At 43.0% G+C, this 25374-nt stretch overlaps 1 protein-coding gene and 1 pseudogene across 1 annotated transcript in view; one reads left to right on the top strand and one right to left on the bottom strand.

Annotated features, from left to right (window-relative positions):
- cdh13 (cadherin 13, H-cadherin (heart)) overlaps nucleotides 1-25374 on the bottom strand; it is a 409102-nt gene that overhangs the window by 310529 nt on the left and 73199 nt on the right. The window lies entirely within an intron of this gene.
- Nucleotides 22790-25374, top strand: part of LOC146569313 (E3 SUMO-protein ligase KIAA1586-like) — a 54499-nt pseudogene continuing 51914 nt past the window's right edge.

Genomic DNA, 25374 nt, shown 5'->3' with positions numbered 1-25374 from the left:
ACACTTCACCTACTGGTGTTGGTCAGAGGGGCCGATGGCGCGATATGGCAGCCTCGCCTCTGTCAGTCTGCCCCAGGGCAGCTGTGGCTACAACTGTAGCTGCCTCCACCAGTGTGTGAATGTGAGAGTGAATGAATAGGCTATATAAATCTAATCCATTATCACTTGAAAAAAGTAATCGGATTACAGTAACGCGTTACTGCCCATCTCTAATGAGGACAGCCAAGAAGTGGGATTCAGCAGGTTGGGGAACCCTAAGATCAGTTGTAGTGGCTTGGTGTTGGAAACAGAATCACAACCTGTGATAATCACTAATGTGAGCACCAGTGCAGGCTGTGATCAGCTGACCTGCTGCTCTTTGTGGATTTACAGAACTGAATTCAACAAGATGTCAGCAGATGTTTCATGAGCTGTCCTGGCTGATTTCTATGTCCTACAATGACAATGACAGCCCACTCTGTGTTGTCTTTATACTACACTGTATACAGTTGGTATAAGAGTGGAATTCAGGAAATTAATCTAAGCATCATCAACTCAATGCAGATTATCTCCTATACTTAAGGTAACCTGACAGTGACCATGAACACCACAGCTGCTGTGCACCAGTCAAACACAGTTTTGCAGGCGAATCTGTTTATCCTGACAAAGTCATTTTTAGATCTGCAGTGTATCAAGTATGACTGACCTTACCTTTAGGTATAACCTGTTTCCCCGTTCCTGTGCTGCCTGTCTTATATCTTTCTCCATCTCTGAGTGAACTTATCCCACATTCCTTTCTCTCCCTACAAATACAGCAGCTGTACCTTTAGCCAGCAACACACTGCAACACACTGCACATGAACAGTTTGTATGTTTGCTGATGTTTCTTGAATTAATAGAAATGTTACATTTGAAATTGTAAATGCTACAAACGATACAGGTGAATCGAGAGTAACGAGACTGTTATGAAAATGTAAGGAAAGTGTAGAAAGTACAGATAATTGTGTAAACTGTAGAAGTAAAAGTAGAAAATTAAATACTCTTGACTTTACTAATAAAGTATAGTACAGATACCTGAAAATTCGACCTTGGTACAGTAACGTAGTATTTGTACTTTGTTACTTCCCACCTCTCTGATCACCACACCCCGGGAAGGCGCGCCCAAAGCGTGTCTTTGTCCTTGTCCTGTCTTTATTCCCCATCCTAACCGGTCACAGCAGATGGCCCCGCCCCTCCCTGAGCCTGGTTCTGTTGGAGGTTTCTTCCTGTTAAAAGGGAGTTTTTCCTTCCCACTGTCACCAAAGTGCTTGCTGTATAATTGTGGGGTCTTTACCTTACAATATAAAGTGCCTTGAAGTGACTGTTGTTGTGATTTACACGTGATATACTGTAAATAAAACTGAATTGAATTGTTTTCCTTGCTTGTCAAAATATTAATTTATTCTGTCCTGACACCGTTTGTCCCTAAACTCAAGCATGCTGACTAAGTAGGCTGCAAGTCATGTTGGCATGGCAGGAAAACATGGATATACACCACACACCTCCATCAACGCACATCATGAACACTCATTTCAACGTCCATTAAGGGGAAAATATTACAATCCAGCTCCAGTGCTGAACCACAGTATTAAGGCAACACAGAGTTAATGGGAGTGGCGGTAGAAACAGGCAGGTGTTATTGTCAGCCACTACCCTCCATCAGGAATCCATTTAGGTCTACTGGATCAGTGAAGGTCGTATCAGCCAGCTGAGAGGTATTATCGTCAATGTCAGTCTTTTTCCTAATAAGTCTTTTTGATGAGAGTATCAGCTAAAAATCTCTTTCAAAGTTATGCAGAGATTGTGTGGAGATAAAAGATTTCGGTGAGATGTTGTGTGTGTGTACATACACCTTTTATTGTTTGTCTGAGCTGTTTTTATGTGTGTTTAAGCTCGCTTGTTGGTTCTTATTTTACATATATGAGAGACTGAACTTGGTAGATTTAAAAAATGGTTTAATGGTATGAAAATCCTCTGGTTATTGTTTTGTTATACAAGTGCAAAATTGAATTAGTTAGAATTAGGGGGACGTGGATATCTGACCTAATTCTTTGCTCAAATGTTCTCGACAATGAAGTTTAGTGAAGCTCCTGCCTGTGTGCGCCAACACAGACATGATGAAAATATAAATGCACATATAGAAAAACTATTAAATGATTCCTCAACTTCACAGTATTTTTATCTGTTGGGTTCAATGAAAGTAATTATTTTTCGTTTGTTTGTTTTTATGCCGGGTCCCTCGTTTCGTTTTGATGTTTCTTTCAGGCTCTCACTGTTCAGCAGTAACTGGCTCTGTATGTGTTTGCCAGAGTGCTACACAGAGGGGTTGCTATGGTCTGGTCTTAGGGAACAAAGAGCCTCGGCTCTATGAAAATACCTCTTCGGCCGGAACAATTATCTTGGTCAAGCAACTGAAAATTGTGTATTATGTAACAGTTTAATGAGATGATGGACACAGAGCCAAGGAGATAAATAGATCAGAAAGCATTTAGCAGGATATGTGGACAACATGAGAGAGAGGAGTGGAGTAAACAAGTCATGCAAATGGTAAGTGTCAGACAGCAGGATCATTGGGATCTAATAAAATTCTATTTTCAGCTTGCTGTATCACTTATGACTGTGCTTTACTCTTCAATATTGATTCAGCCAAAAAAGAAAGATGATCAGATCTCATTCAAACAAAACAAAAGAAAAAACTCTGACCTCAAAACTCATTTTGCTAAATGTTAAATTATTCACTGTTTCATCTTATTTCTTTTGGTCTTATAATTTAAAAAAGAAAGAAGGAGAAGAAAAAACTAATTCCCATCTATCCGTGCATTTGAGCTGCAGCCTGTCCAAGCTGTCACAAGCTCAGACGCGGGGTACACCCTGCACCGGGCGCCAGTGTTTTGAGGGTTAACGTAGAGAGACGACCTTTTATGCTCACATTCACGGGCAATTTAGGATCAACAACATGCAAGTGTGTGAGGTGAAGGAAGAAGCCAGAGAGGCCACAGAGGTATGCAGAGAACATGCCAAACTTCACATAGAAAAGCTCCAGCAAACCGAGAGCTGAGGTGAGGGGACGGTGCGAACCACCACCAATAGACACGGGAATATTATAACATATCATAATTATTATTAATATTAATAGCAAAAAAGATTAAAATAATACTAAGACACAAGAACATTATGGATTTCTAAACCTAACCAAACAACTAGTGAAACTCAAAAGCAAATAAAAAGTGAAACGCAAATAATATATAGAGCCTCTACACTATATTATCAACAAATTACATTATTAATGAACATATCACTGGTTTAATATCTGAAAAAGAATGAAAAGTATTAATAGACATTTAATTAACCAAGTCAATTATGTTTTCCAACGAGAAAAGATAAGAAAAGAAAACGTGGAACCTAATCTGAAACCAGCACACATCTGGAGTAATATAAAGTAGATGTTTGAGCAATCACTGAAAACCTGCAGGACAACTTTTGATAAATGTGTCCAAGATCAATGTAATCTACTTTCAAGGAGATACCTTCATTCATCCAAAATGGGTGAAATACCAAATGTTGGAAAAAATAGAATAAAATATCATCACCAGCAACAACACTATGCTCACTTTTGTTGTTGGTTCTGTTATTGGTGAGACTTGAATACTGTCTGTTAGACGTGTTTATGCATCTGAACAAATACAGATTCTCTGTATTTATACTAACAATGCAGTTATTAAACGACTTTTATGCAGCTCAACATTAATCAGTCGTAAAACCAGAAAATCCACAAAAGAGATTTTTTTCTGTTCCTTTTTTTTAAACTCCACTTTTGACGAACCTTTTCCTAATAAATAAATAATTATGTTTAAAAAGTTGTCGTACGTCTCAAAGAAATGTTTTCTGGTGGTTGGAAGTCATGTTTGTAGAGCTCATAAAAGCCTTATTACATTTTAAATGAGGACAAAATAATAAAATTGCGAAGAAAAAAATTGGGGCTGGATGGGTTTGTACACATAAGAGCTGCCACGATTAGTCGACTATCAAAATCGTCGACGACTGATTTAATAGTCGACGCGTCGTTTGAAGCTTTGTAAGATCCAAAAGACGCAGGAATAAGTAGCAGGATTTAAGAGTGTAATAACGGACTGAAACAGAAGATGGCAGCACTGCATGTACAAGGATGCCAGCTGCCGTTAAACCCCGAAGAAGAAGAAGCTGTGTCCCAGAATTCATAGCGCGGCCCAGGTCAGTTTCCAACAATGGCGGCAGCTAGTTAGTTTTAATGTTACTCTTATTATTCTTTCTGGGTCACAAAATAAACGTTTAACATATTTTCAGGCAGGAATGTAGCTGTGTGAACCTCAAATATCTGCTCAGTTTATCAAGACACCGCATATTTTCAAAAGCGCTCCGACGTTTTTGGAGACGTCTGTTACCCACTAGCTTGATAGCGAGCCGGGGGCTAGGCTCACTAGAGCCGTGAGAACACCGGACTCCCAGCAAACCGTTTTCAAACCCACCGCCGTCTTTCACTACTCAGGTTAAACATGATATATGAGTCACTTAGATAACTTAAAATGTTATTGTTTGGCTTTTTGTAGTATTTTATTTTATACAAGGAGTTTATTAAACTCCACCGAAACAATCTGCAGATTTCATTAAAATTTAATAAACTATCATCTTGTCTTTAGTTTTAGTTAGCACAGACCTTAAACACTTAAAGCTGTAAGCTAATGATAGTTATATAAGAGCAGATGCTGCTGGTGCAATAAGCTGTACGTTTCACGTCCAATGGATGATGATCTGATTAGTCGACTAATCGCAAAAATAATCGGTGACTAGTCGACTATCAAAATAATCGTTTGTGGCAGCCCTAGTATACATTCGCTTCTTGGTGGAGAAATATATATACAGTTATCTATTGACAGCTACTCGGCATGCATGTCTTTAGGTTGATATTAGCAGACGAGGAATGCTCAATTATGAACGAAGCATCCATGTGTTTTTTACCTCTAGCATTTAGATCAGGCCGTCGCATCATAAGATCTGTTCACAGCATTAAGGTGAAAAGTGCAAAAATGAACGGGGAATGAAAAGTACACCGTGGTCATCACAAGGTCAGTATTTTATGAGGCAGTAAACAAAGTAAAAAGTGTAAAAGTTGTCTTTACAGAGATGAGCAGATAGTAGTATTGATTAAAATGACAGACGAGGCTGACTAAGGGTGTGAGGGCCGAGTGGCTCAGGTTGCTGTTTTTTGTCGTTGCGGTTATGATGTCAGTCAACTCATATTCATTCGTGAGGAGTAACAGCGGGTCAGCTCATCGCTTGAGAGTTTGACATCTGATTTAGTTCAAGTGTGAAGGACCAGTCAGGTGATTAAGGCAATGACTTGGGAGAGCACACAGTAAATGTCACCTCTGCTGGGAATCAATAGCGCCTCGAGAATTCAGAGTGCATCGATAGATAGAGATGGAGACCGCTATACCAGATATTTGCTGAGGAGTGGCGGGCAGGAAGAGGTTGAGAGAAAGGCTGTGATGGCTGTTAGAAGTGATGTGTGAGTATGTGCACATGGACTGTGAGTATGTGAGGCTAAATGCAATCAGACAGTGGAAGAAGGAAGATTGAGAGAGGCAAAGGAAAACGAAGGGAACAGACTCCTGTCAGTCTGCGTCCTTCATGCATTCTAATGTCTTTATTATCGAGAATTATTTCACCTGTTTTTTTTTTTGTGTTGATCCACAAATACAATACAAGTACTGAAAAACGGTATCTTCCAAAAACTGGACTTTATTTCACTGTCTGTGCTTTTTTTCTTTTGTTTAAGTCAGGGGTGGGGAACCCCAGGCTTCAAGGGCCGGTGTCCTGCAGGTTTTAGATCTCACCCTGGGTCAACACACCTGAATCAAATGATTAGCTCATTACCAGGCCTCTGGAGAACTTCAGGACATGTTGAGGAGGTGATTTAACCATTTAAATCAGCTGTGATGGATCAAGGACACATCAAAAACCTGCAGGACACCGGCCCTCGAGTTGCCCACCCCTGCTTTAAGGCATTGTTTTCTGTAAGCTGAATAGATCGAGGTACGTTAACTTTGCTTTTGTGTACAGATCTGATATTGATCCAGAATTTGAAACAGCCGTACCCATGTTAAAGAATGCTCGGCATATTTTACCACCTCCCTGCAATTATGTTGGACAGTTTACACCCAGCTAGCACCGTGACATTTCATCCAGCCACCTTCGTGTCTTACCCGTTCCACATTTCCCCTCAATCTTGCAATGCGTCTGAATCCATCAAGGTAAATGTCAGTGCACACACCTCACTATAGGTCTGGCTGACCCATTCCAGACTGGCTACACATACAGCCCGAGATGAGCCAGAAACCCAAGCGAGAGAGAGAATCAATCAGGATGGGCCGTAGACACCTGCAGCTGGCAGGTTACCCAGGCATGGAGCACCTGAGTCATGAAACCATCTGGTTCTTGGCCCACACTGCCGAACCCTGGTCACACCTGCTGGGCCTGTAAAACAACACTGGAGCAGTAAACACACAGCCTCACCATAGACCGCGGGCAGCCAAGCAAGCAGGGACAAGAGAGAAAAACAGAAAAAGCATCTTTGCTGTTGGCTGGTTATTGTCACTGTGTGAATGCAAAATCAGGAGGGTAATAAAGGAGAAAGAAGCAGAAGGCAGAAATACAATATAACTATAAAGAAAAAGGCCAGTAGAGGCACACTAGAGGGACGGTACACAATACCAGAATACTGCTGGAAGTCTAAATGCTAAATTCACAAGCTAATTTCTCAAAGTTGATTGTGCCTTACAGTTGGTTGATAAACACTTTGATGGGAATTTGCTGTAATTAGTACATATTTAATCTACTTGCACAGAGCAACAGGTTTAATTTCTTCATGAGCAACTAGGAATAGTTCAGCAGGCACTTCCTGTCTGATGATATTCCCGTTACACAGACGTGCCCAGCTGTCCTTTACAAAAGGTAGTTTTAGCGAAAACGACCCAAATTGCAAGAATTCCCTAACATCTGGACAGCTGTGTCACATGTTATCTTCTGTTGGTCTATAAAAGCTCACATGTGTCTCAGAGAAGTTGGAAGCTGCCATTTAGGTGGAGGTATGAGAAGTGAGTACTTGGCAAGAGAAGTTAATAGTAATGAAGCAGAAATGACAGAAGAAACTGGTTGTTTGCTAAATTCATTCATTTTATAAGGAATGATAATTATAACTGCATAACGAAAAGCATGTGTGAACATGAAAACGAGAAAATTGCAAAAGATGCGTTGTGACGCAATAACTGGAGATAAAGTATCTGAGTTTCAGCAGCGGGACCACGCTTCCAAACATGCTCCTATATATGTTCCCCCAGTTCTACAAGCTGTTTGTTCTCATTTACGTGCCCCACCCTGCCTCCCCATTTCAATTCTTTAACTTCTTCACTTCTATTTCGTACACGGGGATCTGCCAGGCCCACGAGCCGCCGCCAGTCCCCTTTGAGGCCTTCCCCAAACCGCATCTCAATTCACGTTCAAGCCTTTACCACTAAAACTCTGTCAAAACTAAAATGAGGACGTGGGCCCAGCGAGTGAAACAAATTGTTGTGTGATGAAGAGATACCAGATTCTGGTTAGCATACAAGGATTAACAAAAGACATCATCAGATTATTTATTACAGAATGGGCACAACTGGTAAACAGAAAACAGACACACTACAAAATTCTAAAAGAGAAGTTCTGAAACACATTTCAATGATCTTCTATACAAAAATCAAGTATCGTGATGTTCACTGGGGGCCCTATGCTTTGTTTTAGGCATGTTGTTAACATACTGGTAAAGGTACAGAGCCGTTGAAAACTATCAACATGTGGTTTGACTGTCATTACGGAAAATGCAGTTTCTACCATTGGCTCTGGCCCAAAGACCTTAAAGGAGTTTCCTCAAATTATTTAATATAACAATATTGTTTGATTTTATGCACGTGTCATTGTTCAGAATAATTCTGTTCATAATTTTTATGGACAGGATTTCTAGGCGCAGCCAAGTGGTGGAGGGCTTTCGCTTTGGTGGCCTCAGAATCTCATCTCTGCTTTTCGCGGATGATGTGTTTCTGTTGGCTTCATCGGGTGAGGGCCTCCAGCTCGCACTGGAACGGTTCGCAGCCGAGTGTGAAGCAGCGGGAATGAGGATCAGCACCTCCAAATCTGAGGCCATGGTTCTCAGCCGGAAAAGGGTGGAGTGCTCACTCCGGGTCGGGGATGAGTTCCTGCCCCAAGTGGAGGAGTTCAAGTATCTCGGTGTCATGTTCAGTGATGGAAGAAGGGAGCCGGAGATCGACAGACGGATTGGGGCTGCAGCTGCAGTAATGCGGACGCTGCACCGGTCCGTCGTGGTGAAGAGGGAGCTGAGTGTAAAAGCGAAGCTCTCAATTTACCGGTCGATCTACGTCCCTACCCTCACCTATGGCCACGAGCTGTGGGTAGTGACCGAAAGAACGAGATCGCGGATACAAGCGGCAGAAATGAGCTTCCTCCGAAGGGTGGCTGGCCTCTCCCTTAGAGATAGGGTGAGAAGTTCGGCCATCCGGGAGGGGCTCAGAGTAGAGCCGCTGCTGCTCCACATCGAAAGGAGCCAGCTGAGGTGGTTCGGGCATCTGACAAGGATGCCCCCTGGGCGCCTCCTGGGTGAGGTGTTCCAGGCATGTCCCACCGGGAGGAGGACCCGGGGCAGACCCAGGACACGCTGGAGAGATTATATCTCTCGGCTGGCCTGGGAACACCTTGGTGTTCCCCCGGATAAGCTGGAGGAGGTGGCTGGGGAGAGGGAGGTCTGGGCCTCTTTGCTTAGGCTGCTGCCCCCGCGGCCCGGCCTCAGATAAAGCGGATGAGGATGGATGGATGGATGGATGGATGGAAAAAGAGCACACCATTTTCACATGCTTTTATCAGCCACGTGCACTGACATAAATCAATTCAAATTAAATATTTAAGGAATTTACTATCAATTATTTCATCACTCTGAATATGCTGGTAATATGTAACTGTGCTATCAAAGAAGCACAGAGTTTAAAATAAATGAACACATTTGCTGCTTGTGTCCAAAGGGATTCAAACTAGGACTCGGGGAGTAAAACAAGTTGTTTAGTTTTTATTCAGCTCAGCTCACAGCTCCACGGAGCGCACAGAAGGCGTGCTTCCTCTGCACAGCATAATCTCCTGCCTCCAAAAGAGCAAAGGGGGACTGTAAATCGGCCCGGTGACTCATTAAGACTGAAGATGCTGCGACCACTGCCAGCTGGCTACCAGTGTGTGTAACGAGGACTTCTCTCACTCTACGGAAGAAATTTGACTTTGAAACTTTCAGTGGTACGTTGCATTCAAGCAGACGTGCCCTATTGCGATGCAAATCCAACATCCCCGGGGGGGGTGTAGAGTTGCGTGGTAAGTGAGCTGGTGTAACCCCGACAGTATCATTTCCTCACTGTCAGTCTGCTCAAATCCCCTTTCTAGTTGGCAAGCTTGTCAATACCTCCACCTCACACACCTCTCACTTCACCGCACAGGAACAGGGAGAGAGGTGTGAAGCGAGGAGCTGAAAAACAACAAGCGCGTCAGCTGCAGGCACCAGCTGCTATCCAGCAGAATTCATTTGAATGCACTTTATTTTTTCCCTGTTGGGATTTGGCATGTCAATCTGAGCACTTTCAGCTTTACCTAGATGGCATGTTCATTCACCTTGAAAGGGTGCTTTGTGTAATAGCCTCAGTAGGTAAACTTGAAACGGATGGTTTTAAGAGTATATTACTGTCTCCTGTCTTTGTTTGTGTTTATTGTGTCTAAACAACAACCAAAGCAAAGTTTGGCCAAAACCCTGGCGCCCGTGGCAGCGACAGATGGAAACCCAATGCAACAGAAACACTGCTGAACCAAAAATGCTGCCACATCGACAGGGAGGTTACACCTCTTCGGGACCTGTCTGGAAGAGCCGAGTTCAAAATGGTGATGCTATCGCAATTTGTTCTCAAAGGCTGCAAATTGCAATGCAATTCAAGTTTGAAAGCTGCTAATCAGCAGCTCGCTGCTAGATACAAAGCTATCAGAGGCAGGCGTCTGTCTGCGACGCACCAGGGTGGACAGGAAGAGATAAAGAATATAAAAGTACATGGATGCAGATTCTCAACTCCTTTGTTATCACGCCGCCCGTGTCTACAGCTTTTATTGAGCGGTTACCCTGCTCGGCTATTTAAGGTAAAGGACTAAGGCCTATGTTTGTCTCTACTTGTGGTTTATTTTCCATTATCTGTTTAACTTCCTTCTCTCTAGTTGGCCTCTATTCATTAAAAGTCACAGGGGGCTGCTGATAGCCTGCCAGGAAACACTCCTCCCTACACCCAGACCTGACCTGCACCTTCTGATTATGGATCAGGTGAAACTCAGCCTTTAATGGTTCCTGATAAAACTTCTGTTTACTCCTCTCACCTTCCTCTGTTTGATCCTTCGATTACAGAACATTCATGATTCGGTAAAAGGACTAGATGTTGCAATCCCTGATACTGCATTGCTTTAAATGGAGACCATCTTGAAGGATGGCTGTAATGAGGAAAGGCAGCCCGGAAACTTTACCAGAGGGACACATCGTTGTGTGCCTCAACTTCACAGAGTGTTTCGGTCTTTTACCCAGGCTAATCTGCCATTTTTTCCCTTTCTGATCTAGGTTATCATATTAAAACTCGGGACACATCGTCAGTAGTGGACCTTGGATTCATCGGGTGTTTCGGCCACTATCACTAGACACCCTCATCCAAGGAGGCCCTGCCAGGGCATCATCCGTGTTTTCCCCATTCTTTTACGTAACTCACATGTATGTGATTCAGACATCTTACTGATCACAACTATCTTCAACATCCCACCGAGCTTAATCAGCACCTAAAAACAACTTGTTTTGATTCTATTTCACCATCAGCACATCACCTGCCTGCATCCTCTCAGATGCAGCCATTGTACAAGATTTGCAAATCTTCCATCCATCTTCATCCGCTTTGTCCGGGGCCGGGTCGCGGGGGCAGCAGCCTAAGCAAAGAGGCCCAGACCTCCCTCTCCCCAGCCACCTCCTCCAGCTTATCCGGGGGAATACCAAGGCGTTCCCAGGCCAGCCGAGAGATATAATCTCTCCAGCGTGTCCTGGGTCTTCCCCGGGGCCTCCTCCCGGTGCGACATGCCTGGAACACCTCACCCAGGAGGCGCCCAGGGGGCATCCTTGTCAGATGCCCGAACCACCTCAGCTGGCTCCTTTCGATGTGGAGCAGCAGCGGCTCTACTCTGAGCCCCTCCCGGATGGCCGAACTTCTCATCCTATCTCTAAGGGAGAGGCCAGCCACCCTTCGGAGGAAGCTCATTTCTGCCGCTTGTATCCGCGATTTGCAAATCTTATGAAGCCATATTTTATTCCCAATAGAACAAAGAAAACTACGATGATTTTGAATTCAGGGCCGTGTTTACGGCTGTGTAGCATCCTCTCTTCTTTTGGCCAGAACTGACCCGACCAATGGCAGCAACACTGACTTTTGGGAGAAGAGTTTGCACCGGTGGGAAAAACACATTACATAGTTTAGCATTTCAGCGGTGCTTAATGATTTGCTCCCTCTTGTTGTTCTTTGTGTGTTTCATGCTCAGCTGTTAACTCTTGTCCTCTTTCTTCCTTCTCTCTACGTTTGTTTCTGTGTGGTTTTGCCCAAAAGTCACTCGGGCCACACTTACTGTCACGCAGAGATAGGGACAGTCTCCGTAACGCTGACAGGCAGAGCTCCCTCTATCCCTCAGCAGAGCTCGAATATGTACGCATGCTTCCATGCAGCTAAAAAGCAGCATTGCTGAAATGTTGTGGATACTTTGTCAAGTAGTGTCAGAAGGTCCCACTCGCTTCAGCTTTGTAAACACGAGGCAAACAGATGCAAAGTGACCGACTTACATGGAGTAACAGTGAGCTAGAACAGCAACCAACTCGTGCAATAGGATCACACTACACGTCATGGAGGTGTCACTTTATTCTAGGCTGAGAATGGTGTTGCTCCATATAAACACAAATGAATGTGCTCTTAGAAACTAGCGACGCTTCAGTAAAAAAAATCTATTGTGGGTACAGAATCACTTCACACTGATTAGGACACACACAGCAGATATGTGTGATTCTGTATGTAAGTGTTAGGAAAGCATGTCAGCGGTGCAATTTACTGTAACCTGCGTCAATCCAAACTCAAGGAGAGGCACAGTTTTCTAAAAAAAACTTCAACCCAGCAGGTTCACGCAGAGTTGAAGGATTATTTTGAGTGAAAACTGTATTTTTTGTGCATATTTAAAAATACAGAAATATACACACAGGAAGGATATTCTCTGATTATTGTTTGTTCATGTTTTTGTGTTTCTTTAGCCCTCAGTGATCTTGGTCCCTCAGCCTGTGTTTGTCTCCCAGTCGCTGTTCGTCTCTGTGCCTCTCCTGTGTTCCTGCGTCTCTAGTGAAGGTTTCGTTTTCATGTCCTCATTCAGTCTCTGCTTTGTGCGCTTGGTTCTCAGTCCGTCACGTTTCCAGGTCTCTGTGTCAAGTCTGCTTCTGTCTCATACTTCCGGTTTTATTTTGATAGTCCTTGTTTCAGGTGCTCCCGGTGTTTCCTAGTTCTCTGTTCCCAGTTTAGTTCCCTAGCTTGAGTTTCATGAGTATCAGAGCTGCCATTGTGAGTTTGCTCCCCGTGTATGAGTCCTGCGTTTGGGTCCTACGTCCTGCCCGCCACAGCAAACCTGACAGTACCTGCATCATTTCACATTATACACCAAATATTATCAGCTTTCTGGTCTTGCATCAGCCTGGCTTCATTATCAGCAGTAAATAACAGTTATGCTTTATAAAGTAGATGATATGGCTAAGACAGCCAATTTAAGCACGAGATTATATTCAGAGTAAAAACTGTAAATGCCCAGGAAGCTTTTTCTCTTTTTAACCCTTTATCACCCATGTTGTAATTCTGGGTGTAAAATTAACTCATTCCCATATTTCAGGGAACATTTGAATTTGGCACTAAATGGTTGAGGAGTTGCAGGACTGTGACGACTGCAGGTAAAGCTGATTCTCTGTCAGACAGCAGTACCTCGTCAATGCTTTGTGCTACCGCGATGCACCAAATATCCCTGCAAAGCTCATCTTCTCTTCTTTACAAAACTGTTTGACTTCTGTCTCCAGCACAAGTTAACAACTGTGACCATTTAAAGAACACCTGCAAAGTGGGACTGCTGCTGGCTAAAAAATATGGTTAAAATACATTCAAATGCTCTGGGATTTATACAATAACGGACAATGTGCTTTCAAAAATGTCATTTAACCCTTTAAGACCTACCATAGAACCAAGTCCGCCAGAGCTTATATTATATGTTTACATGCTGTGGAGCCATTTTTGGGAGCGTTTCAAGTTGCTATACATCAATACAACCATTATAGCCCAGATTTTAATAATATGTCTGCATTAAGTGCATAGTAATTACATAAATTGCAAAAAAGTGCAATAAACTACAAACAAATCGTTTTTGTTTTTTTAACATATATTTCTAGTGAGAGAAATTTAAGAGGCTTATCCCTCAAAACTGTAAATTGCACAAAATAGTTTCCCACCACAGGAAATTTATTTTAAGTGTCTTCATAGTTTTATTTTTGAAATACACCAATTTCTATATACTGCAGGGAAAACGAAAATAAATATTATAGTGCAAATTTGCAAAAAAACAGCACATGCATCAAAATAAACTATTTCCAGCAGTGCAATATGAGTCCTCAGCATCCCAGAAACGACACAGGAAGTCATAAAGTCAAAGATAACTTTTAAAAACACCAGTATAGGCTCATGAGGCCTTGATAGTAAAAAACTACATTTCCGCGATAATGACGTCACTTCCGGTTTCGGGCAAAGCTTTATGTGGAAGGAAACCGTGACCGAGGACAAGCTGATGGCATAAGATGTAAGTACAACTCCTCCGGTTTCATATGCAAAAAAAATTATTGCGCTAGCTCACGTGGTTGCAGCACTACCGGGATTTAAAAATAGTTACGCAAAACGGAGCGTGCAGAACACCGGCTCCGACCGGCTTTAAGGGTTACAAACATTTTCCTGATTCTTGTGATGAAACGTCAGTGAGGAAGTTCTTACCTGATTTAAGAGAATATAGAGAAACACATTATGAAGCTCAAATGTATGCGCAATCCCATTTGCTCCTGTGCACTAAAACAGAGGAATCATATTCCAGGCTCAGCTCTGATGAAGAAAAGCCCATATTATTCTCAATAAGCCAACTATATCTGTCTCCACTACCCTTTTATATATGCTGCACAGGGACTCAAGCAGGTCTATGCATTGGTGTTGACATGACAATTTTCACCCTGTGACAAACACACATATGTGACTCGACACCACGGCCGCTGTGTGCAGGAGGAGGAGAAATATTGTCTGATGTGTACAGTCTGTCTTGCTACAAACAAACTACGCATAAAATCACCATATTAACTAGTCTCTAAATATGTATTTGATATAAATTAATTTTACAATGAGTGCGCATATCAATAGCTGTAGCACAGAATGAGCGTCCGAGCTTTGATGATGTCGGGCCAGCATCATCTTTAGCCACTTTACTCTCTGCTCCTTTTCAAAAGCGCAGAGCAAAGCCAGTCCACCCAGTGCTGATTTCATCAGGAAGAGCTGGCAGGTATTGCCACTAATCTGCAGCCATTGATCTCATCCTCAAAGACAACAAGAACTGCTCTTTGTTTCTCCCTCGCTGTGTTTTTGTCTTTCAACTGCGAGTGTATAAGTGATTTGTTCCATTTGACCACACTAACCATGAAAGATCAGCGGCATGACTTTGATTCTGACTTGGGTAAGAAAGGCAACTGATCACAAGCACATCACATGACGTTAAAAAGCTTTTTATTTTATATGACTATTTATATCTTTGGCAAAACAAGAGTAAGATTTCTTTCCTCTCAGCACACAAAGTCTGGAGCTAACTGTACAGTGTTGATAACTGATGTTTGTGTGGACTGTTCATATTCTTCCCCTGTCCTGAAATTCCCCCCAAAACAAAGTATTATTCAAATTTAATGTAACTTTTTGAAAGGAAAGGGAATAATAGATGATCAGTTTGATAACTAAGAACAATCAGAAACAAAGTTCATGTAAACATGAGAGACAGACAAAAACAAGCCCCTCGTTTGACTCGGTTTTACACTGATGACTAGCTTTTGTAGCGTAGGCTCCCAGGTGTGACATTTTTAGATGACGCAGCGTTTCACAAAATGCTTTTTAAAATCTTTTTAGGCTCGAGGAGGTTGAGTAAAACCATCCCAGCCCCTCGAAGCGGTGGTAATCACCATAGCAACCAGTAATTCATCATTTCAAAGAACGCTTAATGTCCCTTTTTCAGTCTAGTAGTCATCGTGGCGTCCATAATGTCCACGATGGCGTCACAGAATATATCAAACGGCAGTGCTGCCACATCCAAGAAAGAGAAAGAAGACACGGGTTTGTAAATGATTAGACTGCAATTTATGTTGTCAAATTATTTTAATAATCTGTGTGATTATGTCACCATGTCGGCAGCATTTTCCCTCCACCGTAAAAGGACACGACCGTTTCCTTTAGTATTCCCACCGGAGCCTGGTACGTGTTTACAGAGCGTGTACTCGCTGCTAAAAGGTTCAGAGGTTTTAAGTGTCCTTCATTTTCTCCTTTTTAATGAATAATCCATAAGTATTTGATTTAATGATAACTCTGAACTTTTCAGGATTTGCCTTCTGCTGATGGCAGGACTGTGCCAATAAATACGGCTAAGCGTTAATGAATGCCACAGTTCTGCAAATTGAACTCCAACAAGAGAGGGGGGAAGCTTCCACGGAGTGTCGCCCACTCATCTTCCAATTTGTCGCTGAATAAGTTGTACCAGCGCAGTATGATGAATGGAAAACCATTTAAATATTCATGTTCAGCATAATATGCTGCGTTACTTTGCCCTTTTGTCCTGATACGCACACAACAAGTATAAATCTTTCTCTATGAATTGAAGATGGTAATGTTTGCGTAATCGTACCTTGTCTGTTTCCAGAGGTCAGCGCAGAAAATTATTATTTTGTCCTTTTTTGTAATCCTTTTCTTTCTTCTGTCGCCGTGTAACGTACATGATAACCATGACGATCTCACTCTGGACGATCGTGGCTCAAGAGTTGGGAGTTCGAGCCCCGGCTTGGACAGTCTCTGTCGTTGTGTCCTTGGGCGAGACACTTCACCCGTTGCCTACTGGTGGTGGTCAGAGGGCCCGGGGGCGCCAGTGTCCGGCAGCCTCGCCTCTGTCAGTGCGCCCCAGGGTGGCTGTGGCTACAACGTAGCTGCCATCACCAGTGTGTGAATGTGTGTGTGAATGGGTGGATGACTGGATGTGTGAAGCGCTTTGGGGTCCTTAGGGACTAGAAAAGCACTTTACAAATACAGGCTGTTTACTATTTGGACTTCAATTTTAAATGTTTATCTGACTGCACTCCATTAACACTAAAGTATAGTTTTGTGTCTTCAAGTTTTTAGTAAAAAACAAAGCAATAAATATAAGAGCAGTCCTCTGCCCACTTACACAGTACTAAATATTGAATATTTTAGATATGCTGCAGTGCGCTGCGTTGAAATAATTGCACCAAAGCAGTAAATGTTTCCTCAGCCCGCTCCCACCTCGCTGACCTTCCCAGTGTCTCTGGCCCTGAGATGGGATGTTAATGCCGGTGTCTGGATGGCTGCCATACTGCAGCTTGTGCTCTAATGGATTGATAAAAAAGCTCTGAGCACAGAATCAATCATAATATAAACCTGAAGTGAAGCTTGTTAAACTCTGAGGAAAGTTCCTCTACTCTAATGCCCCTAATCTTCAGCAATTTGCTGTCCAACAGAAGGATTGCAGTTGTTACCTTCCTCCTGCCATGCACTCAGAGGCCACAATCATTTCAGGTGATGGACCTGAGGTGACTCTAAGGGAAATGGGGAATTTGTGCTGAGGTCTCTATGTGTCTGTGGATTTATCTTTGCGTGTCCTCATCTTTCTGCCATCTTGCCTAAACTAAGTCAGTGCGTGGGCACTGGCGAGAACACTAACCATAAAAGCAAAGGAGGTATCTGCACAGCGTCTCGGTAGTTCCTGCACAGCTCTGGTCAGAGACCTCTGATACTGTGCCTGCAATCTGCTGGAGCCACTCTTCCAGTTCGGGGGTTATAGCGCCTAATGCTATTAACACTTTTTTCCTTCAGTATTTCTGGATGTTCTGGGGCTCCTTCTTTCTGATGTTGTTCTTTCTGCCATGATCACAGCCTCTGCATCATCATTTACTCCAACCTTTTCTAGTGCCTGCAAGTATTTCCTAATATCAGCTGCTGGACAGTGCTTCTAGTAAAGGTCCCCAAGCCAGCCGACAATGCTAACCAAGCCTACCTTGGAACATGAGCGAGAGACATATATCTAAGCTTAAACTTGGACCCACCATACAAGTTCTGCAATATACTCGTGAAAAAAATCAACTAAGAATATGGACCTGACATCATATTTGCTAGCTTACATACACGTTCGAGGTCATAACTGCTTTGTTTCTTCATCCCACAGTTGCTGCAGATTTATAATGCAAATCTCCCATCCAGCCACATGCTAAAGATACTCGACAGGGTTGATATGGTGCCTGTGGGATCGGTGGATTGGTTCAGGTCATTCTCTATAAGGATTAGTGATGCCTCTTCTTCTTACGCACCCCTCTGTGGGCTGGGTTGGGTGTAGCATGTAACAAAGGGCAGTGTTACTGTAATTACATTATGTAATGTTTTTCTGCACTAAATGTAGTAATTGCATTACTAAATTATGTTTACTGCATTACAGCAGGTCTTCAGCTATCAATGCACCGGACAAGAGAAAGAAAAAACAAACTTGCTTTATTTTCTTCCTGCACGCTTCGCTACAATCAGCTGATTTGAGTCCATGTGTGAAGAGCGACATGGTAGCGCAGTACAGTGATGCAGCTTCTCAGGAGTTGGGATATGGACTTTACTCTTAGTTTGTGCAAAAGGACAAGAGTGCGATGGTGGAAACTGCACCCAGGACACAAACAACCACCTTATACAGCACAGACAGCATGCTAACAGATCGCTACCCCAACCCAGCAGCCAGAACGCCCCCCTTTAAGGACACTGCAAAGTTTTGTTGGTTTTCTCTTTGCATTGTGTCGTCAGTTTTGTGTTCCTAGCAAAAATAAATCATTAAATAAAATAAGAGACATCATATGCAAGGCAGCACGGTGGCACGGTGGTTAGCACTGTTGCTGCACAGCAAGAAGGTCCTGAGTTCAATTCCACCATCAGGCCGGGGTCTTTCTGTGTGGAGTTTGCATGTTCTCCCCGTGTTTGTGTGGGTTCCCTCCGGGTACTCCGGCTTCCTCCCACCGTCCAAAGACATGCAGCTTGTGGGGATAGGTTAATTGGATAATCCAAATTGCCACTAGGTGTGAATGTGAGTGCGAATGGTCGTCTGTCCCTGTGTGTTGGCCCTGCGACAGACTGGCGACCTGTCCAGGGTGTACCCCGCCTTTCGCCCTATGACAGCTGGGATAGGCTCCAGCGCCCCCCGTGACCCTGAAAAGGATAAGTGGAAGCGAATGGATGGATGGATGGATGGACATCATATGCAAGTCCAAATATGATTGTAGGTGGTGTAGAAGGTTTTTATAGTTACCTGGTAATTTCAGATCATTTTATGGAGTAACAAGAAAGATTGTAACTAGTAGTGCAACACATTACCTACTCTGGTGAGTAATCATGCACTCTGCATTACTTTGAAAAAAATTAACAAGTAACCTGTTTTTCTGTTGTTGACTGGTTACCACTCAAACACACCCTTCAGAGGCATGATCGAGATTATAGATGATCATCTTATCATTGTTCAACACTTCATGTGCTTTATGAATAGAGATAAAGTACTAACAGTCTGTTTTAGTACACCTATTTAACTCTCTTAAATACTGTTAGAAAACATGCATCCATTTGAAAATGTAACGAGTGAAGAACAGCCACATGGTCATGCTGAGTTAAGACTGATGTAAGCCTTCAGTTTCAGATAGAAGGGGAAGGAAGGGGGAGGGTTAGACATTCGGGAACATTTCCATGGGTCAGACGCTATTTTATTGCTCGACAATAAATCTGATTTAATATCTGTTGTGCTGCAGGTCCTGCATGGATGCGAGTCAGTACGGAGGGTGAAAGAGAAAAGAAAATGAGGAAAGGAGGCAGGCACAACTCAGTGATATAAATAAAAAGTGAAAGGAGAGGAAGCAGAATGGATATTGGGGCATTGTTATATTAAATCAGAATAATAAAGCTGTACATTCGCAAACAGCATCTAATAGAGACATCCAGGAGCCAAAGAGCCGCACTTCCCGAGCCGATGGTATGGCAGTACTCAGTGATGCTGACACAAGGACACAGCTGCAAAAGCCAGTTTTCATCAACGCAGCCATGTAACCCCGACTCGTGCCGTAAAAAGCCGCTGTGCTTCTGCGGATCCAGATGCCCAAAGTGTCGGTGTGAAATAACAAGCTACTAGTTTACTGCTGTAATGGTGTCAAACACCCTAAAGACGGCTTATCAAAGACACAGTCTGGATGCTGCCCATGCTAATCGATGCCATTCAGTTGGATAATGCTGCTTTAGACCGTATATCCCGAGCTCTGTAACCCACCGCAGGCCCATAACCTCATTGTGGTTTTCAAGACATTACGGGGAGACGTTAACAACTGCCATTACTCCTATCGCACAACACAAATACAGTATTATGTCTTAGATTATTAGCACTTTGTCCAAAGTTCAGTGCTTCATCCAACAGTTACAGTTTGTACTGTGTAGATGTTTAACATTGGGCCAAAAGCACCACTCCTCGTTACACTGACGTTGGAAGCCTAATGATTGATGGCATGCACATTTCTGTCAAACCAATTTGCTACAGAAGGCAAAATATTATTTTTTTAAAGTTACTTTGATATCCTCTAAAGTTTGCATGCAAGCAGGTTATCATTCATTCCTAGAAGTTACTTCTACAGGATTCACAAAGAAATGTGGCCGTGTTTGCTTGGAGCTGGATTTGTGTCTGATATGAGGTTCTGATCTCGGTCAATTTAAGGGTAAATGTGATGACCACAGCTACATATAAGTCACATGGGAATATGATCCCAAACTACGTCCTCACACCTCGTTTAGTTGTCCAAATAGATATGTGTATTTGTAGCCAGCTATTTTGCTGATGTCATCTCGTTTGATAAGCTTTCAGCATTTGGAGAGACTCAGTATTACTGAAGCTTTTCAAGCAGAAGCCTGATTAAGTGATTTCTTTGCTTGGTTTGGTTGTTTTTGCCCTGCAGAATGTTGCTTGGGGAATATTCTGGGTATTTTTTAGAACCTTGACTACAGCTCTGGCTGAATTTAGCAGTGAAAGAATAGAAATTATATTTAAAAGGCTGACTGTAAAGGTTTAAGTGCTGCTGTGTAATGAAATTCTGTCTGAAACAATTGCTGGAATAAGTTAGCCGTCTAACACAGGCAGTCTCCATAATTAAGCTTATGTGGATGTCGTCAAAGACGTTTAATATTCACTTACTGTCTGAATCTTTTCGAGGTCCTCTGCTTGGAACGTTATAGGAGCAGAGGCCATCCAAGTATGAGCTTTCACTCTAAAACAAACGGCGTACAGCATCGGCGCTTGATAGTGCGTGACAGTTGCTATACATCAGGGCTGTGATCAATACTTGAAAGAAAACTTGCCCCCTGCCTCTCCTTTGTATTCCATCGTAGTGTACCACGAGCGCCTGACCACTCGTCTGCCTTTGCTCATTATGGCCACTCAGATGGATACTGTACATCTGCCAGCCCTTGTCATTATGGATAAAAATGTCACTTCCTGAGAAACCTCTCCCCCGCTTCTGTGACAGCAGAGTATCAGTGCTTGACTGCATGTCCCTTTCTCATTATGGCCGCTCATACAGAGTTACATCAGCTGGCCAGCATCCAGCTCGTCAGCTCTATTTGTGATTAAATGACACGTTGCAGATGTGAGGTCAGTGCACAGTCAGATAGCTGCCACTTGTAAATGTCTGTTAGTACACACAGGTCAATTGGTACATTGTCAAGTGTGACTCACTTGATTTACACTAGCAGTTCACTTTGTAAGGTTTATAAATTGAGACTTACAAATGGTGCCAGAGGCTTTTAAATTTGGTTAATACATCCAGAAATGAATCTTGATAGACTCGCCCGTACTAAAGAAGAGCGCCTTGAACACTGAGGGTGGGAATTTCGGTAATCTGCCAATCCATAAGGATTCGATCTATCATACTCGATTCAGTTCAAATTTGATCCTCGGTTCATTTATTCATAAGAAAAATAAGGACACTATGCTTTAAATACCTCAGCTCGCTGTGTTTGTGATGAGGGTCACAAAAAAGCTGAAAATGTATCCAGCTGTTTTGCTTTTACCAGTGATGGTTTCCTGTTACTTTGTATCACAACTGCAAAATAAAAGTATCGTTTCCTGACAAAATCTGTGGATAAAGGATTTTGGTAAAGAAAAAGAAACAGTAATTGTACTTGAGCAGGTGGTGGGGAGCAGGAGTGGTGGACGCTTCTGTTGCAAATTTTCCATTTTTAATTAAAAACAAGATGATTGCAGGAATCGTGCTAAACTTTGGGCTCCGAGGTGGTTGGGTTCAGTCATGCTGAAGGGCTGTAGTGTGTGTTAGTTCGCTCATTTCCACTGTTGGTGCTGGAGCACAGTTTTTAAATCGGTGAAGTAATATGATGTAGTACCAAATATAAGGCTCTGATAAAGCATCACTGTCATTAAACCGGCTGCTGTGTTTAAAGATAAAGATAAGAAATTCCAGTCTTTTGCATTTTCTTTAGCTGAACCTTCTGGACACAGTATTAGAGATGTGTTCAGGTTAATCTAGAAATGAGAGCAAAACGTTCTGAAATATTTGCCACAGGAACGATGCTACATATTCTTTTTTTCTTTGTTTTCTTTGCCATGACATCTGAAGAAAGAAAAACGTTCTCCTTGATTCTGTTTTAATCTGCAGGCGGTGGGAAAAGGTGCTATCTAATTATCAGTGTGTCTCCTTATTTACATCTTGGTGCAGTTTTAGAGAAAACAATTACACAGTCAGGTTTACATGTAATAAGACTTGCTAGTACACGCAGTTTATCTCTCCAGCCCTCTCAAAGCTTCCAAATATAGCCTGCGTTGTTTATTCTTGTGCTATTCTGGAGCCGCTGAGTAGCTGACGTTATTACACTCGAGGTTAAATCTCAGACTTCACTGGAATAATTACAGTCAATATGTCAAATTGATCCTGGTCAGTCATGTAGCTCACTTTACAGCACTGTGGAGGAGCTTTTGTGCTCGAGCGCAGTATTGCTTTTCATGTGTGCGTGCGTACGAGAGGTACGGGTCTGTTAGCGCGCTCGCTCGAGCACACAAAGATGCTATGATGTCGTTTGATTTCAGAATCAGTGCGCTGTAATCGAACGAGAAAAGGCTTCGCGCTGCCTGGCTGGAGATAAATGAATAGCATGCAGGACAGTAGCAGAGGTTGAACTGGGGTCAAGCACCACTCAGACTGCACAACCTGTCACAATACAGATACCCCAGAGAAGAACAGCAAGAGACCATGAAAACAAAGGAGGGAGAAAGTCAGCTGGAAAACAGAGAGGAGAGGTCGGGTTCACAGCTTGAATTAGTGAGCAGAGGAAGGAACCCGGCAATACCGACAGAGCCCAGGTATGTAAGGACACTTATTCTCTGATATGCTTCCAATGGTTTAAAGTTCTTGTTTTATTAATTTTTAACTAGATACCTGTTTCAAAAATGACGTCCATTTTTTCCCTGTGACAGGATTCGAGTTTCAGACTTGACCTAGCAAACCTCGTTTTCTCCCATCGTATATGAAAGGGACCAGATAAAATATTATACAACTGCTATTACTGCGTCTGTTATACTTTTGATGAATATATTCATTGTTTGATTGTGCATAAGAAAAAAGCTTTTCAGGTCCGGTGTGCATAAAGTGGAGTTTAGGTCCCGTGCAGTCCTCCAAGATCCTGACTGCACCTGACTGGAAGCTGGTACTGGAGTACCTGTGGAGTACTGGAGTTCACCGTGAAGTAACTTCAAAGATAAGAAAATACAGCATGCAGTGGACACTTTTCAGTGTTTTGTTAATACTCTTTGTATGTTAGAACTTACAGAGCCCATCCCAGGAGTGCAGCGGACAGCGAATGTGCGACCGTAAATTCCTCACACCTCAAACTTTGTAGTAGTTGCTGCATGCATGTTGCAATTCCTGCAGCGCTGGGTGAAAGTTATGCCCAGTACTGCATCCAGCCTCAGCCGAACTACGACGACTGGGGCTAGAGCAATTCATCTGTTTCCTGGAGGTACAGGAAGGAGGACAATAGAGTAATGAGGAGCTAAATTTCAGGTCACTGGGGGACAGTGGGGTAGGCTACCTGAGTGTTCATCCGCTGCCAAGGCCGTAGTCACCGGAGGAGCTGCCCATTAGGAACGATTTATGCTATACCCAAACTGCATGTCCGAGGGTCAGATAGCATCCGAGTATTCACCTCCCTGCAGCTTTCCAGCATTAGACAGGCAGCTTACACCCTGTGTGAAGTTTCCAGTCTGACATTCACACTCACTTTGTGTTGTGACTGCAGAGGTGAGAAGGCAGCTACGTATCTTGACCCTTTTTCGTATGAACAACCCAATGCCACATCAGTGTGCGCGCGAAGAAGCAGCCTGCAAAGGTGCACCATTATCCTCCATTATCCCCACTTTGCCCTGATTTTTACCCTGCCTCGTGCTACGCCCAGTCAGAACGGCTTACTTCCAGGGTGGTTGGAGAGCACATCTTAAGTGCCTGTTCTGACAGACCATAACTCTGCCCTGAGACGGCGCTTGCGGGGGTGTGCGGCGTGTCACGGGGAAACCTCTGGCACTCGCTCCACTGATAACCGTGTTATTGAAGGGTGGGGACATAATTAGAGGGTGTGCCAGCGAGCACAGAATGTGGAACATCATTAACATGCTCACATTGTTGAAGTGGGGACTGTAATTAAAGGGTTCCCGCCACAGTTGGAGGGGGCTTTGATTGGCGAAGCAGAGGGACAAAGTGATTTTGCTCATTTGCTACTAGCAGCTGTAGTGACCTTCACACCAGTTGGCATCTACTACCAAGTGGTGTGTGGACGGTGTGCGTGTGTTTCTAACTGTGTGCGTGGGAGCATGTGTATCTATTTTGAATGGAAGAAGACAAAAAAGAGATACTGGGTCAATTAGACACTGGAGCCTGCAACTGAATAGAGAAGAGAAATGGGGGTCAGTGTTGGGACAGCCAATCCACTGTTCTCTATAACAAAAGGCCAGAGGAGAAAATGTCTGATAAAAGAGCAGGAAAGGAAGTTATATTCAAACCCCTCAGGGCTAGAGACAGATCACAAGGCTGAACTGTGAATCATTTGCTTCTCCCTTGAGGAAGCTTTTGTAAGCACTGAATGCATGTTAAGTGATTAATCATAGTTCCTTTCCTTTCTCCTATTATTTTAACTTGTAGCACAGGAATCTGTGGACTCGTTCAGCTTTCCAGGTTAAAAGTCAGCCCAAAATTCTTAGATGGGATTCTTTAGCGTGTGAAACAAGGATTTCTGTCCACAGTGGAAGTTTCACTCAAGACTAAAAAGGCAGAAAACAACAAGATGACTCACCCAGCAGACATCCAGGGTCAGAGCTCCAGCTCTGGATGTCTGGCTGAGTTTGTTACTGCCCTGCTGGTAGGAGAGAAGATTTTGTCAAAATACATTACCTGGAGGCATAAATAAAACTTGGAAAGCACTCTCGTGCAATACATCCAGAGCTGAGCAGAGGAGAAAAACAGCAAACAAAGAAAGCCTTTTTCTACATGGACAATGTAGAAACACGGTAATTATAAAGACACTTCAGACCCTTAAAAATTTCATAAAAGCTTTTGCATCCTTTCTTTGAAAACGCTAACAAAAAAATAACGTAAATAGAGCAATTATTTTTAATGTTAGCATCATCCTATTATCCCATTCAGACGCACAATTACATCACTCAGAATTTCACAGCAAATTCCAGCTTCCAGGACAACGCGTCTTTGCACTCATGCTTTTGGGTGAGTGTGTCAAACAATCACAACTCCTGAATAGAATAAAAAAAGTATCTCTTTGCATATCTACT

This window comes from Mchenga conophoros, linkage group LG7 (genome assembly GCF_057382185.1).
Source record: "Mchenga conophoros isolate Kocher_MC1m ecotype Shallow Benthic linkage group LG7, M_conophoros_male_GT1.1, whole genome shotgun sequence".
Classification (NCBI taxonomy): domain Eukaryota; kingdom Metazoa; phylum Chordata; class Actinopteri; order Cichliformes; family Cichlidae; genus Mchenga; species Mchenga conophoros.
The sequence above is the reverse complement of the archived record's forward strand: the minus strand, read 5'-3'. Positions and strand labels throughout refer to the sequence as shown.